The following is a 16,604-nucleotide window of genomic DNA, read 5'->3' as shown; positions in this document are numbered from 1 at the left end:
ATAGGCAGCATTCCTCCTCCTCCAAACACGGCGAGTTGAGTTGATGCCAAAGAGCTCCATTTTGGTCTCATCTGACCACAACACTTTCACCAGTTGTCCTCTGAATCATTCAGATGTTCATTGGCAAACTTCAGACGGGCATGTATATGTATTCTTGAGCAGGGGGACCTTGCGTGCGCTGCAGGATTTCAGTCCTTCACGGCATAGTGTGTTACCAATTGTTTTCTTGGTGACTATGGTCCCAGCTGCCTTGAGATCATTGACAAGATCCTCCCGTGTAGTTCTGGGCTGATTCCTCACCGTTATCATTATCATTGCAACCCCACAAGGTGAGATCTTGCATGGAGCCCCAGGCCGAGGGATATTGACAGTTCTTTTGTGTTTCTTCCACTTGCGAATAATCGCACCAACTGTTGTCACCTTCTCACCAAGCTGCTTGGCGGTGGTCTTGTAGCCCATTCCAGCCTTGTGTAGGTCTGCAATCTTGTCCCTGACATCATTGGAGAGCTCTTTGGTCTTGGCCATGGTGGAGAGTTTGGAATCAGATTGTTTGATTGCTTCTGTGGACAGGTGTCTTGTATACAGGTAACAAACTGAGATTAGGAGCACTCCCTTTAAGAGTGTGCTCCTAATCTCAGCTCGTTACCTGTATAAAAGACACCTGGGAGCCAGAAATCTTTCTGATTGAGAGGGGGTCAGATACTTATTTCCCTCATTAAAATGCAAATCATTTTATAACATTTTTGACATGCATTTTTCTGGATTTTGTTGTTGTTATTCTGTCTCTCACTGTTCAAATAAACCTACCATTAAAATTATAGACTGATCCTTTCTCTATCAGTGGGCAAACGTACAAAATCAGCAGGGGATAAAATACTTTTTTCCCCCACTGTATATTTCTTTGAGTCGTCAACTAAAGTGAATTCAACATGAAATCAACACAAAATGTCACCTGTCATTGGATTTAGATTGCAAGTTGGGTGAAAAATAAATAAAAATACCTGATGTTGATGGCTTTTTACAAATCCAATCCATTTTTTCACATTGATCTAACATCACATGGATTTGTTTTGTTGAAATGATGTGGAAACAACGTTTATTCAACCAGTGGGAGGCTTGCACATTCCCCCAGGAAAGTGGAACAAGGAACTCTTCATTGAGACAATGATAAACAGCAATCCGTGGGCGAGTTGTGGTGGATATTATAAAATAAGGATCTGCTGGAGTCCAAGTCAAACCAAGAGTCTTTATTTCTGAGCTCAGAGAGAATAACAGAGTTGCACAGCACAGTGTACAGTCTGAATTCCTGAAGCATTGGGTGATGAGCACATAACTTTATAGTTTCCTTTTCCTGGGAGGGACTTCATTCATACAAGGACACAGGTGCAAACTGGTTTGCAACACAGGATGATACTGCCAAGAAAAGGAGATTATAATATGACAGTTTCACAAGGTTAGTCACATACTCAGTTATGTGGACACATACAATTAACATTTTCCATTACAGAGTCTGAACATTTTCATTTCATTAAATCATCAGTGGGCCAACAACGCAAATGTAAACAATGGAGAAAATGTATCACATCCAAATATCACTGTATTATCTGTAGTGCTGGAGGAAAGACACCCAGATAAACACACACACAGTCAGAGTAAAAAAAAAAAGACAATTTAAACATGTGAAATCTGACCTAATCTATATTAAAACGGAAATACTCCATATTCAATTCAAGTTTTCTAATAAAAACATACAAATATATGTTTGAGTATACTTAGCACAATTCAATATGGTATAAACAAGTAAACACATTCTCAGGAACAACATAAGACAACGATGCATTTTAAGTCAATGTGATGTGAAATACAAGGTTACACACTAGGAGAAGTAATGAAGTCAATGTGATGTGAAATATCAATTTACACACTAGAAGAAGTAATGAAGTCAATGTGATGTGAAATATCAATTTACACACTAGGAGAAGTAATTCTTCTCTCCTGTGTGGATTCTCACATGACGTTTAAGTGACGATGATGAGTAATATGTCTTCCCACAGTCTGGGCATTTGTAAGGCTTCTCCCCTGTGTGCAGTCTCATGTGTTCTTTCAGCTTTCCTAACAGGTTAAAACTCTTTCCACACTGGGAGCAATTGTAAGGCTTCGCCCGTGTGTATTCGCTCATGAGCTTTCAGGTGTCCTAACTGGTTAAAACTCTTTCCACACTGGGAGCAATGGTGTGGCTTCGCTCCTGTGTGTATTTTCTCATGTTTTTTCATGTTAGCTAACTGGTTAAAACTCTTTCCACAGTGGGCACAATGATATGGCATCTCCCCTGTGTGTATTTGCTCATGAGATTTCAGGTGTCCTAAGCGGCTACAACTCTTTCCACACTGGCCGCAATGGTGTGGCTTCGCTCCTGTGTGTGTCAACTCATGTCTTTTCAGGGTTCCTAATGTGGCAAACATTTTTCCACACTGGGAGCAGAGGTGTCATCTTGCTGGTTTGGATGTCTCTGGTTCTTCCGTATTTCCTCCTGCCAAAGACAGTGTTTATTTAAAGAGAGACCTGAATGAAACCTCTACATCAGGTATTCCCAAACTGGGGCAATGCCATCGGGGTACGCCAAATACAAATGTGATTGACATTTCAAAAAATTATTTTTTTATAAATAATAAATCATTTCACCATCTAGTGTTCGCTAAATTACAACACAATGTCAAATACAGGTAGCCTAGTCAAATAATTATGTAGCCAAACGTAGCTGCTGCTCATTCCGTTTGCTCTAAAATGGAAATATGGTTAAAAAAAGTAAGGCCCGCGTCCATAGACACACATACCAGCTCTACTGGCAGTACTGCTACTACCAGCAGTACAACACTTGCAACTGTTGACGACACAAGTTGTTCTGCTTCCATGAACACATCCAATGCTAGCATCAGTAATTCTACATTTGTTGTTAGCCCAGCTAGCATGGACACTGACAGTTGTAACTGACAATTATCCTGTAAGTCTATGTCGTTGTTTTTTGTTTGATTTGTTTACGTGTTCGCTATGCGGGGGGAATGATAAGACAAGCGGAACTACGTGGCTAATAACTGTTGTAACGGGACTCATTATCGTAGCAAGACACCTTTGGAGTGAAGGCAATCCCGCGCTGTGTTAGCTAAATTTTCATGTCATCGGGTGTAGTTCGTAAAGGTTGAAGTGTGTATGTTAGGATGGTAACGTGATAATAACTAAGGATGAAGCGTGAATTCATGGCAGGAATAATAATTTCCTCCCTTCTGTAATAAGCAGCCAATGAGGTATTTTTCCTTCATTCATGTGTTTAATCTGATACTGTTATAGCTCCGGCTAAACTGTTTATGTATGTAAGCACTTCAGAGTTATACCAAGTGTCACGTTGCGTCAATTCGAATCTGGTATTAGGATATAAACAACCCATGCAACTTAGTTTTGCAATGATTATTTAATTCATAAATAGAATGATAGTACAAATGGAAAATGTGATGTTCGTATACGGTCTCGCTGTGACACCACGCAGGGCAGACAGAGAAGAGCGCGTCACATTCTATTGTTCTCTCTTTTTATACTCTGACGGTGATAGTTCCCGCCCAATGCTGGCCTGTCAGAGGGAGGAGGAGCGTGGTTTAAACTTGCTCCTCCTGTCGTCGGCGTGCAGGCTGATCCCAGCGTCGTGACGCACTTCCTGTTGCCGGTTGTAGTTCTTCTTGTCTTCAACAGTTAATTTACCCGTAGTTTATATACTTAATATTGTAGCATAGCTTCCCCGGTATATTATTTAAGTTATGCATACAAATAGCCAGTTCAACCCTAACACAAGCTAATAAGTCACTCATAAGACAAGAAGGTTGTAAGAGTGTGCTGTATTTTCATTTACTTTATAGTGATAGGTGATAATTCTGACTAAAGCTACAGAATAAAGCCGCAGGTTAAAATCAAGGAACGGTTGTGCTCGTGGTTACTGGAGGGAGCTACAACAGTTGTGAATCTGATGCAGCCGAAGAGCTACTGCCCCTTTACCCGGGAAAGCACCGAACAACAGACATGAACGTTAGACCATCGAAGAGGCGCAAATATGATGAGAACTACATTGATTTTGGGTTCACTTATATTGGGAGTAGTGCCTTTCCTCAGTCACAGTGTTATGTGCAAAAGTACCATCTCACAACTCGATCACACCTTCTCTCTTGCGCAGACATTTAGAAACAAAACAACAACAACAACAAAACAGCAATTGGCATGCTGACTGCAGGAATATCCACCGGACCTGTTGCCAGAGAACTGAATATTAATTTATCTACCATAAGTCGCCTCCAACGTTGTGTTAGAGAATTTGGCAGTACATCCAACCGCAGACCACTTATAACAATGTCAGCCCAGGAGGTCCACATCGTCTGAGACCAGCCACCTGGACAGCTGATGAAACTGAGGAGTATTTCTCTCTATAATAAAGCCATTTTGTGGGGAAAAATGAATTATGATTGGCTGGGCTGGGTAATGCCCTCCCAGGACCACCAATGGCTGCCCCCCTGTCAAGTCAAGTGAAGTCCATAGATTAGGGCCTAATGAATTTATTTACATTGACTTATTTTCTTATTTGAACTGTAAATCGTAGAAATTGTTGCATGTTGCGTTTATATTTGTGTTCAATATATATACAGTGCCTTCGGAAAGTATTCAGACTCTTTGACTTTGTCCAAATTTTGTTAGGTTACAGCCTTATTCTAAAATTGATTAAATCATTTTTTCCCCCTCATCAGTCTACACACAGGACCCCATAATGACAAAGCAAAAACATAAGACATTTTTGCTAATTTACTAAAAATAACAAACTGAAATATCACATTTACATAAGTATTCAGACCCTTTACTCAGTACTTTGCTGAATCACCTTTAGCAGCGATTACAGCCTAGTCGTCTTGGGTATTTGCGGAGTTTCTCCCATTCTTCTCTGCAGATCCCCTCAAGCTGTCAGGTTGGATGGGGAGCGTCGCTACACAGGATAATCAATGGAAGCATGATGAACAGGTTGGATGGGGAGCGTCGCTACACAGGATAAGCAATGGAAGCATGATGAACAGGTTGGATGGGGAGCGTCGCCACACAGGATAATCAATGGAAGCATGATGAACAGGTTGGATGGGGAGCATCGCTACACAGGATAATCAATGGAAGCATGATGAACAGGTTGGATGGGGAGCATCGCTACACAGGATAATCAATGGAAGCATGATGAACAGGTTGGATGGGGAGCATCGCTACACAGGATAATCAATGGAAGCATGATGAACAGCTCAGTTTCGAGTCTCATAGCAAAGGATCTGAATACTTTCTATTTTTTAATACATTTGCAAATGTAACCGATGTGAAATGGCTAGTTAGTTAGCGGTGGTGCGTGCTAATAGCGTTTCAATCAGTGACGTCACTCGCTCTGAGACTTGAAGTGGTTGTTCCCCTTGCGTTGTAAGGGCCGCGGCTTTTGTGGCGCGATGGGTAACGTTGCTTCGTGGGTGTCAGTTGTTGATGTGTGCAAGGGTCCCTGGTTCGAGCCCGGGTTGGGACGAAGAGAGGGACGGAACCTACACTGTTACACAAACATTTCTAAAATCCTGTTTGCTTTATCATTAAGGAATATTGTGTGTAGATTGATGAGCAATATCATTTTTTTTTATCCATTTTAGAATCAGGCTGTAACTTAACATAATACGGAAAAAGTCAAGGGTTCTGAATACTTTCCGAAGGCGCCATATATAGTGTATATAATAATGTATATAGTGTATATAATAATGTGTATAGTGTATATAATAATGTATATAGTGCATATAATGTGTATAGTGTATATAATAATGTATATAGTGTATATAATAATGTGTATATAAGTGTATATAATAATGTATATAGTGTATGTAATAATGTGTAATAATGTATATAGTGTATATAATAATGTATATAGTGTATGTAATAATGTGTATAGTGTATATAATAATGTATATAGTGTATATAATAATGTATATAGTGTATATAATAATGTATATAGTGTATATAATAATGTGTATAGTGTATATAATAATGTATATAGTGTATATAATAATGTGTATAGTGTATATAATAATGTGTATAGTGTATATAATAATGTATATAATGTATATAATAATGTATATAGTGTATATAATAATGTGTATAGTGTATATAATAATGTATATAGTGTATATAATAATGTGTATAGTGTATATAATAATGTGTATATAATAATGTGTATAGTGTATATAATAATGTATATAGTGTATATAATCATGTATATAGCCATGTTATAAAGTATGAAAAGGCTTGTGGAAGACACGTTTAGGATGAATGGGTTCGGTTGTGACTGACTAGATATTCCATAATGTTTCATCATTAGATGCTACAGTCCTCCTTTAAGACTCCATCATGTTTCATCATTAGATGCTACATATCCTTTAAGACTCCATCATGTTTCATCATTAGATGCTACAGTCCTCTTTTAAGACTCCATAATGTTTCATCATTAGATGCTACAGTCCTCCTTTAAGACTCCATCATGTTTCATCATTAGATGCTACAGTCCTCTTTTAAGACTCCATAATGTTTCATCATTAGATGCTACAGTCCTCCTTTAAGACTCCATAATGTTTCATCATTAGATGCTACAGTCCTCCTTTAAGACTCCATAATGTTTCATCATTAGATGCTACAGTCCTCCAACAATGGGTGTCATATGAATCTTTACCACTTGCTCTGTAATAGGAGTAGCATTTTTCCTTGACTACCCTGTGCCCCCACACATTGACTCTGTACCGGTACCTCCTGTATACAGCTTCGATACTGTTATTTTACTGCTGCTCTTTAAATATTTGTTATTTTTCTTTTTTTTTACTTATCTGTTTTTTACTTAACACTTATTTTTCTTAAAACTGCATTGTTGGTTAAGGGCTTGTAAGTAAGCATTTCAATGTAAGGTCTACAGCTGTTGTATTTATCGCATGTGACAAATCAAATTTTATTTGTATTTTGATTTCATTCAAACCAGTGGGCAGATCTATTTTATTTCTTCAAACTAAACTACAGCACTTACTTTGATGAGTTAAATCTGATCCTTTCTTCTCTTCTCCTCCTCTCACAGTTCCACTCAGCCCCGTTGTTTTCCTGCAGTCCACCAGCAGCACAGACAACCTCTTCATACCCAGCATTAAGGTGCTACCGCGAGAGGCACGACACGAGGACTCTGGGAGGGCAGAAGGGCTAGCGTTGTCCTGGTAACGATAAAGAGGGGACAAAGACACAAATCATTATGGATGCAGATGTCACAGTTGACATAAAGTGCTTTACAGAAACGCAGCCCAGCCCCCGATAGAGCAAGCTGTATGCTAGACCGGACCAAGCTGTACAATCTGGTGTTCTGATCTGGAGAGACACTTCTCTGTCTAGTCAGCATCAGGATGTTGTTGATGCTCCCCAGAAGATCCACAATAGTCATGTCTCTCTCCTGTGTGAATGAGAACATCATAGATAGTAAACTTATGATCTTTTATTGCAATCACAGGGTCTTACAGAAGGTATTAATATGTCTAAAAAGGACATAAATTGACCACTTTAATTAAGCTTTTTTTTTACATTGTTTGTGATTGATTCAATGTAAAAGGGTCGTTCCACTAAATGGGTTTCTTCTACGTCCCTTTGATATTTTAAGTAGAAATGATGCACCAATATTGAATTTTAAAAGCCTGTTATACTAGATCAAGTGCACTTTAATATAGATCACGTGGGGAATTCAATAAAAAATAATTTAAAAGTCCTAAAAATATGTACCAATGGCAGATTGGCCCTTAAACAATTCCGACAGTGTAGAACTGAGGTAGAATGCCCCTTTAAAACAACACATTATTTCAAGAACTGCATAGTGCCCCTGTTATTAAGACAGTACTCACTGGTGGTAATCCGATCTTCAGCCTCCTCCTCCTTTTTCACTTCCAAAACGTCTTCCTCCTCTTTTATTGAGATAACCTCCTCTTCCTCTTTTACTCCAAAAGGTTCTTCCTCTTCTTTCAATGTTACCGCATCTTCCTCATTTTTGATTCTGAAAGCTTCTACCTCCTCCTTTTCCACTCTGACAACCTCTTTCCCATCTTTCTCTTTCACTGTAATATCATCCTCTTCTTCTTTTAATGTGATAGCCTCCTCTTCCTCCTTTTTCATTCTGAAAGCTTCTTCCTCTCCTTTCACCAGAGTTTATTTCTCCGTCGAGTTTAGTGAGCTCATGTTCCAGGCGATTGGCCTAGTGCAGTATCAATGTAACACATATGCTAATTTAACAAACAAATTACGTTTAAATTAACTAGATGATAGGTAAACAAAATTATGTTCAAAACACAAAGAGTAATATACACAAGGCTGGTCTTAAACGCTTCAATGTTTCGGTTTTATTTTCGATTGCAAGCTACCGCGTAGTTGAATCTGTTGTCGTTGTTGAAGAAACCTCCCGTCCATTAGATTACACGTCACGCAAGAAGCATCACCTGAAGTACTCACATCACCATCTCAGGGGAGCCAAGATGGGGTCGCTGTGAGAGGGAGTGTTTTCTCGCTCGTCTAAGCAACATTGAGGGTTAGGTGGTTAACAGTCTAATATTGGCTATCAATTTTGAAATAAACTAACCATAACTTGTTTTAGCAACATAGGATAAGTTTAGAGTTCGTTTTTGTAAAGTTGAATGGGAAGAACACGACAGAAAGACAATAGTAGACGGAATATCCAAGTCTCACAGAAGACGGCAGACATGTTAGCTAGCCACAACGAGAACCAGATCAGCATGGATACTCAATAAGCCTCGACCTCAAGCAAGAGAAAGAACAAAACTGACCAGGATGAAATCCTTGCAACCTCTTTACCCCAGACCCCAATTAAAAATCCACCGGTGAAAAAAGTAAGAGGCCATTTCCATGTCTGAACTTTTCTCTGCAATCCAGTCCCTGTCTACTAAAATAGACGCCACGCTCTCCAAAGTGTCCACCATAGAGCGGGCTACCGAAGAAACTTCAAATCTGATCGATAATTTGGAAAAGATAACGTTCCTAGAGAATGAGTTGAAGAAACTGCAATCCCAAAATAATGAGCTGTGTGAGAATGTAGCTGAACGTCAAAGGTACTGTCGCAGGTGGAATCTGAAAATCCAAGGTGTAAAAGAGGTAGAGGGAGAGGATATTAGGGAAGCGGTCATTCATATCCTGGGAAAGGTGGCTTCGTGCATCAAATACAGGCTAAGAGATGTGATTGTGGTACATCGACTTGGGAAACGAAGATCTGATGGACCCCCTCGCAATATCATATTGCGCTTAACTCTGCGCCATTACAGGGACATCATCTGGAGAATGGCCAAAGGGAACACGTTTCTGGACGAGAAGTAGCTCCGCATCAAAGCAGCTCTGATACCGCAGGATCAGACTGCCAGGGAGAAACTGTGGCCTCTTATACAGAAGGCACGACAAGAGGGAAAGAAGGCTGGGTACAAGGGCCCACACACGTTTATCGAAGGAAGAATGATTACTGGGTAACTCTGTTGACATTAACCAAACTGGAACTGTGAGTACTGCCAAGAGTCCAGTTAATGTACCGACACAAGTAAATGTACCGTTCGAACTACAACTGATGAACACTTGCCAACTGGAAAAAAAAGGAAGTAAATAGATTTGTTATACTGTTAACCACCGCTACCTCAGCTGAGCGTAGTTTTCCGTCAGAGTAATCCTCTGAAGGTTCACTGTTTGTTTTATTGTTCACATTACTACTTCTGTTATCTAGTTTGTGTTCTTTCTTTTTTAACGCAGGAGTTCGTTTTCAACTCACTCAATATCGTTAGTCTGAATGCTAGGGATTTGAGAGATCTTACAAAAAGGAAAGCTTTATTTTTATATTGTAAACGCAGTAACGCAGATTTTGTCCTTCTTCAGGAATCTCATTCGGGTGAAAGTGATTTGAAATTTTGGAAATCACAATGGGGAGATATGGCCTATTTCAGTCATGGATCAAGTCATTCTGCTGGTGTTTTGACACTTATTCACAAGTTTAAAGGTGACGTTCGAGAATCCACATCTTCACAAGATGGGAGATGGGTCATAGTAACTGTTAAACTTGACTGCTATTTTCATAATTTGTAATGTGTATGGACATAACTCACATTCTCCAAATAAAACCCTTTTTACCCAATTTACCAGGAAAGTACAGGATTTAAGCAACAAATACTCAGAGGCTTTTCTAATTATTTCAGGGGATTTTAATGAAAGACCTGATGCATCTGCTGATCATTTTCCTCCTAGAACGAGTCAAAGCCCTCAAAATAGCAATATTATCACTACATTATGCAAGGATCTCTGTGTTGAGGATGCCTGGCGTTATTTCAATCCAGATGCAAAGGGTTATACCTGGACCAACAAAACTATGTCACGTAAATCTAGAATAGATTTATTCCTAATTTCCCCCTTTTTGTTACAATTTGTTATAGATGTAGATCATCAGTTGGCTCCCTTTTCTGATCATCATTTGATTTCCCTGAATTTACAAGCTACTAAAAAATCAAAAGGTACTCGAGGATATTGGAAATTAAACAAAACACTTCTTAAAGATACAACTCTTATTGAAAACATCAAATCGTTAGCTAAAGATATTTTTGCAAGAAAAGACTTGGAAGTAGTTTGGAATTTTTCAAATATAAAGTCAGTGGTAGCCATTAAACGCGCCAAAGAGCTGATGCAATTAAAGAACCTTAAAGAAAAGGAGATGATGAGCAAGCCAGACAGATTATCTTTCTTTAGAAAACTATCTGAAGAAGAGGAGTCTGTATTCAAGTCTTTAGAACAGCTTTACACGGATCTGGCAAAGGGTGTCTTCGTAAGGTCAAGAGCAAAATGGATTGAAGAGGAGGAAAGAAACACTAGTTACTTTTTTGCACTTGAAAAGAGAAACTACAAAAGAAAATCTATAACTGCACTCAAAATTAATGATGTTTTATGCAAAGAACCCATTACAATATCATAATTTGTCAATTCCTTTTATGAATACCTTTACAGCTCTCAATTTCAGGAAGATGGTTGTCAAAGCTACATTTGCCACATTCAGAATTATGTCCCTGTAATTGAGGATGATTTCCACTCCGTTTGCGAATCACCTGTGTCAATTGAAGAAATTAGAGAGGCTCTGAATTCAATGAAAAAAGGGAAATCCCAAGCTAACAAAGTTGGTGCCAGATGAGTTTTGCAATGGAGCCCTCTTTGTCTGGAGAAATAAATGAAGGGTTCCAGCGCTGTAGGAGCTGTATCTATTACGCTTTGTTTCAGGACAAACCGGATCACTCGGAGTTCCAATGTGCCAATTGTTTACTTGCTGAGGATTATAGGTTTGCTTCCATGATCACGCAGATCGTCAGCCTACGAAAGAAACTGGGGAAAACGCAGAATGGAATGTTTACATTTTCTACGCCAGTGGCTGGACGGTGTTTGCGGCAGCTCCATGGTAAGGAATGTGACCGTTCCTGCTGCAAAAAAATCTGAGAGTTGATGACATTACTAAGCTGCTCCCGAATGTCAGGACATGGACATCGATTCTATCGTAGTCCATGTGGGTTTTATTGACATTATGCATGGCAGCACTGAACAGTTGAATCTGGATTATAACCCTTGTGTAGTCTTAACAACAGTCTTCTGTATACTCCCCTTTGTCCTAAGGGTAAAAAATGACTCGCCTTCACTAAATCCCTAAAATAAAGCAGCTTAATTGAATTTTAAACTCCAAATCTATTTTGCATGAAGAAACAACCTGTCATTCATCACAAACTTTGTGAATATCTGGGTTTTCCGTCTTCACAATGCAGAAAGACTGCATTTAATCAGTGGACACCACTCGTTTTTATTACAACACACCTGTCAAAATTGTTTTCTTTACTAAAGTAGAGATATATTATTATTATTATTATTGCTAAAGGTACTGCATAGGTGTAAACATACATTTTTAGCAAGTGATAGCACTTGTATAGCCTAAGAAAGTAGCATAAATGTGCAGAAAGTAGTTTTGAATGCATTTTAGCACATGTAGGACAGTATGCAAGTGTGTGTGCATGGACTTTGCAGATGTATTTCTCACATGTGCAGCACATAGTATTTGTTTTAAAGTCCTTCTTTGGGGGGCAGAATTGGCATCTCCTCCTCTTGCCTGCCCCAGCTGCAGCCTCAGGTGGATCAGGACAAGATTCAGCCCCCTGAACAGCTTTCACAAGCCCTGCAGAGGCTGCTGTGCGGCGGAGGCGCTCCCTTCTTTCAATGTGTATGGTTACAAGTGCCTTTCCCAGCTGCTCCAGGAACACCCTCCTCTTGTTCCGCTTTTCAGGCATCCAGGTAGGGTTGAGCTTGTTCCGTATCACGAAGGCATTGTATGGGGCAGCAGCGTAGCCTAGTGGTTAGAGGTTGCGAGTTCGAATCCCCGAGCTGACAAGGTACAAATCTGTCGTTCTGCCCCTGAACAAGGCAGTTAACCCACTGTTCCTAGGCCGTCATTGAAAATAAGAATTTGTTCTTAACTGACTTGCCTAGTTAAATAAAGGTAAAATAAATTAAAACAAATTTAAAAATGAGGACACATCAATGATGTTATGGAAGATGACCAGGGGACAGCGGGCAGTCATCCTCCTGCAGCTGTAAGTTCCAATCACCTTGTCCAGGTTGTCAATGCCTCCTTTGTTGTGGTTGTAGTCCAGGATGATGTCCGGCTTCCTGTCCTCATGATCACTGATCTCAGCCGTTTTGTGCAGTGTGCTCAGGAAGACCACATTCTTGTTCCTCTTTGGGAGGTAAGAAACTAGAGTGGTGGTGGGGGCGAAGGCAAACTTTGATGAGAAGGCCTCATCCCCCTTGTTGCGAGGAGTGCAGGGGGAGCTCAGGCTTGTTCTTTCTAACTGTGCCAACCATGGTGATCTTCCTCTTCAGGAGCTGCTGGCTGAGTTCAATCAGTAGCACACATAATCTCAATTTCTCATTGTGTGTGTATGTGTTTTTGTGGTGTGTAAATGATTTTATAACTGCCGGGTCAAAAATGAACCTAAGACAATCATTGTACCCTGATGGTGTACAGCTTTCATGGAAACATGAACAAGGTGATGTTTCACTTTTTCTAATGTTGGGGTCACTCTAGGAAAAGTCATAAAATTTCAAGTTGAATAAATATAATTGTGGGTATTTTCTCTGCTGTTAAACAGAGTGGTGGGTCATTTTTGACCTTTAAGACAAGACAAGGGTTAAAGAGCTGATTGACTCTCTGCTAGACACAAACAAAAAGTCCCATCATATCTGGCCCTGTGGCTTCTCTGAATCGTGGCATTGAACGCTTCAGTAGGGTTCTTTCTCGTCAAAGCTGGCTATGTGATTATTGCAGCTCAATGGGTGTAACTTTTGTTGACAATTTCGATACCTTTTGGAAACAAAACAAGTTTTATAAGGAGGATGGGATCCACCCAAATCATTTGGTTTCCTGGATCCTTTCACGGCATTATATTATGCTGCGATGAGACAATGACTTATCAATAACCCAAGCCCAGCTCAGCTAATCCCTACCATTGGGACGCAGCATAGTCATAATGCTTCAGCAAATGTACATTACACCAGTGGTGTCGGTAGACAGTATATGTAACCTAATTTATGTCCCTCTAACTGCTATGAATGCCTCTACTGATCCTACAGATATTGTATGTAGTAATCATGTGCCTACGAACCCGATTTATACTGTTAGCACTGAGCCAGTGTGCCCTAGGAGGAAGTCCACTGTGTGCAGCTCACCCTGTACTAGTATAAATAACATGAGCATGTCTACTGCTAAGCTTCCCAGTAAAGCAATAAAAACATGTAAGCATCCCAGAAGAAAAGTGCGCAAAATAGCCCACGTTAACATATATAGCTTAAGAAACTAGGTTCACGAAATCAATAATTTGCTCGTAACAGATGACATTCATATTCTGAAACTCACTTAAGGATACCCTAGGATAGGGGGCGCCACAGCGCATTTTGAAAAAAATTCGTTCCCATTTTCAACGGCCTACTAATCAAACTCAGAAGCTAGGACATGCATATACTTATTATATATGGATAGAAAACACCCTAAGGTTTCTAAAACTGTTTGAATGGTGTCTGTGAGTATAACAGAACTCATATGGCAGTCAAAACCCCGAGACCGATTGAAACAGGAAGTGTAATTCTGAATTGTGGACTCGACTTAATCACTTTGCCTATTAATCACACCGTGAGCAATGGTTCACTGAGCACTTCCTATTGCTTCCACTAGATGTCCCCAGTCTTTTCACAGTGGTTTGAGCCTTATACAGTCGAAACTCAGTGAATGAGACGCATTGGAAATTGGTCACAGGGGATGGGCCATCACCATTATGACGCCGGCGGCCCTGTCTACCCCCACCTTTGGAAACGTTTCAAAACACTCTGCAATCGTCCCCGTCGAATCTTATTGGCTCTCTTGGTGTTACAGGCCCTGAAGATTAATGTTTTACAACGTTTGACATGTTTGAACGAACCTAGAGGAGAAAAAAAAAGATTTTCCGAAACTACTGTCCCGCGCACGTCGGAGCATTGGGAGAGAGCCCTAGGACACGCTACCAACAGCAGGCTAATGGAACATGAATGATGGACTTTTTCGACCGAAAATACATCTGTTGTGGACCTGGGATTCCTGGAAGTGTTTTCTGATGAAGACAACTAAAGGTAGGCGATTATTGACAATATTATACAAGATCAGATGTGACTTGCGATTGTTCCAAGATGGCGCGGCGCTAGTTTTCCAGGCTCATTTTCTGAGTATCGCATCTCCTTTTATCGCAAAGTGTGATTACCCAGTAAAGTTAATTTAAAATCTGGTATGACAGGTGTTCTCAAGGGATATTCATCTATAAATGTTAGATTGACAATATAAATTTAAAAAATTGTTTTCGAATAGTAATAAAGGGAATTATGCACTGTTTCCCGGGACGCATTTGAGGGGAAAATAGTTAGTCAACGTCAGACGCCGATGTAAAATGCTGTTTTTATATATAAATATGACCTTTATTGAACAAAAGAATGCATGCTGTGTGTAACATGATGTCCTAGGTGTGTCATCTGATGAAGTTTGTAAAAGGTTAGTGCTGCATTTAGCTGTCTTCTGGGTTTATGTGACATTATATGCTAGCTTGAAAAATGGGTGTCTGATTATTTCTGGCTTGGTACTCTGCTGACATTATCTAATGTTTTGCTTTCGCTGTAAAGCCTTTTTGAAATCGGACAACGTGGTTAGATTAAGGAGATGTTTATCTTTCAAAGAGTGTATGTTTGAAAAATTTGAATTTTGACATTTATTTGGTTTCAAATTTGCCGCTCTTGAAATGCACCTGCTGTTGATAGGGTGCACCACGGGTGGCACGCTAGCGTCCCACATAGCCCCAAGAGGTTTTAAGCCATTAAGCCATTTTGCCACAACTTTGGAAGTATGCTTGGGGTCATTATCCATTTGGAAGACCCATTTGCGACAAAGCTTTAACTTCCTGACTGATGTCTTGATGTTACTTCAATATAACCACATCATTTTCCTCCCTCATGATGCCATCTATTTTGTGAAGTGCATCAGTCCCTCCTGCAGCAAAGCACCCCACAACATGATGCTGCCACCCCCGTGCTTTACGGTTGGAATGGTGTTCTTCGGCTTGCAAGCCTCCCCCTTTTTCCTCCAAACATTACTCCAGACATTATGGCCAAACAGTTTCATCAGACCAGAGGACATTTCTCCAAAAAGTACGATCTTTGTCCCCATGTCCAGTTGCAAACCGTAGTGTGGCTTTTTTATGGCGGTTTTGGAGCAGTGGCTTCTTCCTTGCTGAGCGGCCTTTCAGGTTATGTCGATATAGGACTTGTTTTACTGTGGATATAGATACTTTTGTACCTGTTTCCTCCAGCATCTTCACAAGGTCCTTTGCTGTTGTTCTGGGATTGATTTAAACTTTTCGCACCAAAGTACGTTCATCTCTAGGAGACAGAACTAATCTCCTCCCTGAGCGGTATGATGGCTGTGTGGTCCCATGGTGTTTATACTTGTGTACTATTGTTTGTACAGATGAACGTGGTACCTTCAGGCGTTTGGAAATTGCTCCCAAGGATGAACCAGACTTGTGGAGGTCTACAATTTTTTTTCCTGTGGTCTTGGCTGATTTCTTTTGATTTTCCCATGATGTCAAGCAAAGAGGCACTGAGTTTGAAGGTAGGCCTTGAAATACATCCACAGGTACACCTCCAATTGACTCAAATTATGTCAATTAGCCTATCAGAAGCTTCTAAAGCCATGACATCATTTTCTGGAATTTCCCAAGCTGTTTAAAGGCACAGTCAATTCAGTGTATGTAAACTTCTGACTCACTGGAATTGTGATACAGTGAATTATAAGTGAAATAATCTGTCTGTAAGCAATTGTTGTAAAAATTACTTGTCATGCACAAAGTAGATATCCTAACCGACTTGCCAAAACTATAGTTTGTTCATTATATACATCT

At 40.0% G+C, this 16,604-nt stretch overlaps 1 long non-coding RNA gene across 1 annotated transcript; it reads right to left on the bottom strand.

Moving 5' to 3' along the window:
* Positions 1–2,175: 2,175 nt before the first annotated feature.
* Positions 2,176–8,738, bottom strand: LOC145850493 (uncharacterized). Its single transcript, XR_014382608.1, has 3 exons — positions 7,968–8,738; positions 7,115–7,525; positions 2,176–2,530 (listed from the first exon to the last, which is right to left on the bottom strand). It is a non-coding gene; the product is annotated as an uncharacterized LOC145850493 (long non-coding RNA).
* Between the last annotated feature and the right edge of the window lie 7,866 nt (positions 8,739–16,604).

This window comes from Salmo salar, chromosome 02 (assembly GCF_965601325.2).
Source record: "Salmo salar chromosome 02, fSalSal1, whole genome shotgun sequence".
NCBI classification, from domain to species: Eukaryota; Metazoa; Chordata; class Actinopteri; order Salmoniformes; family Salmonidae; genus Salmo; species Salmo salar.
Note: the sequence above shows the minus strand (reverse complement) of the source record. Positions and strands in the feature narration are given on the sequence as shown.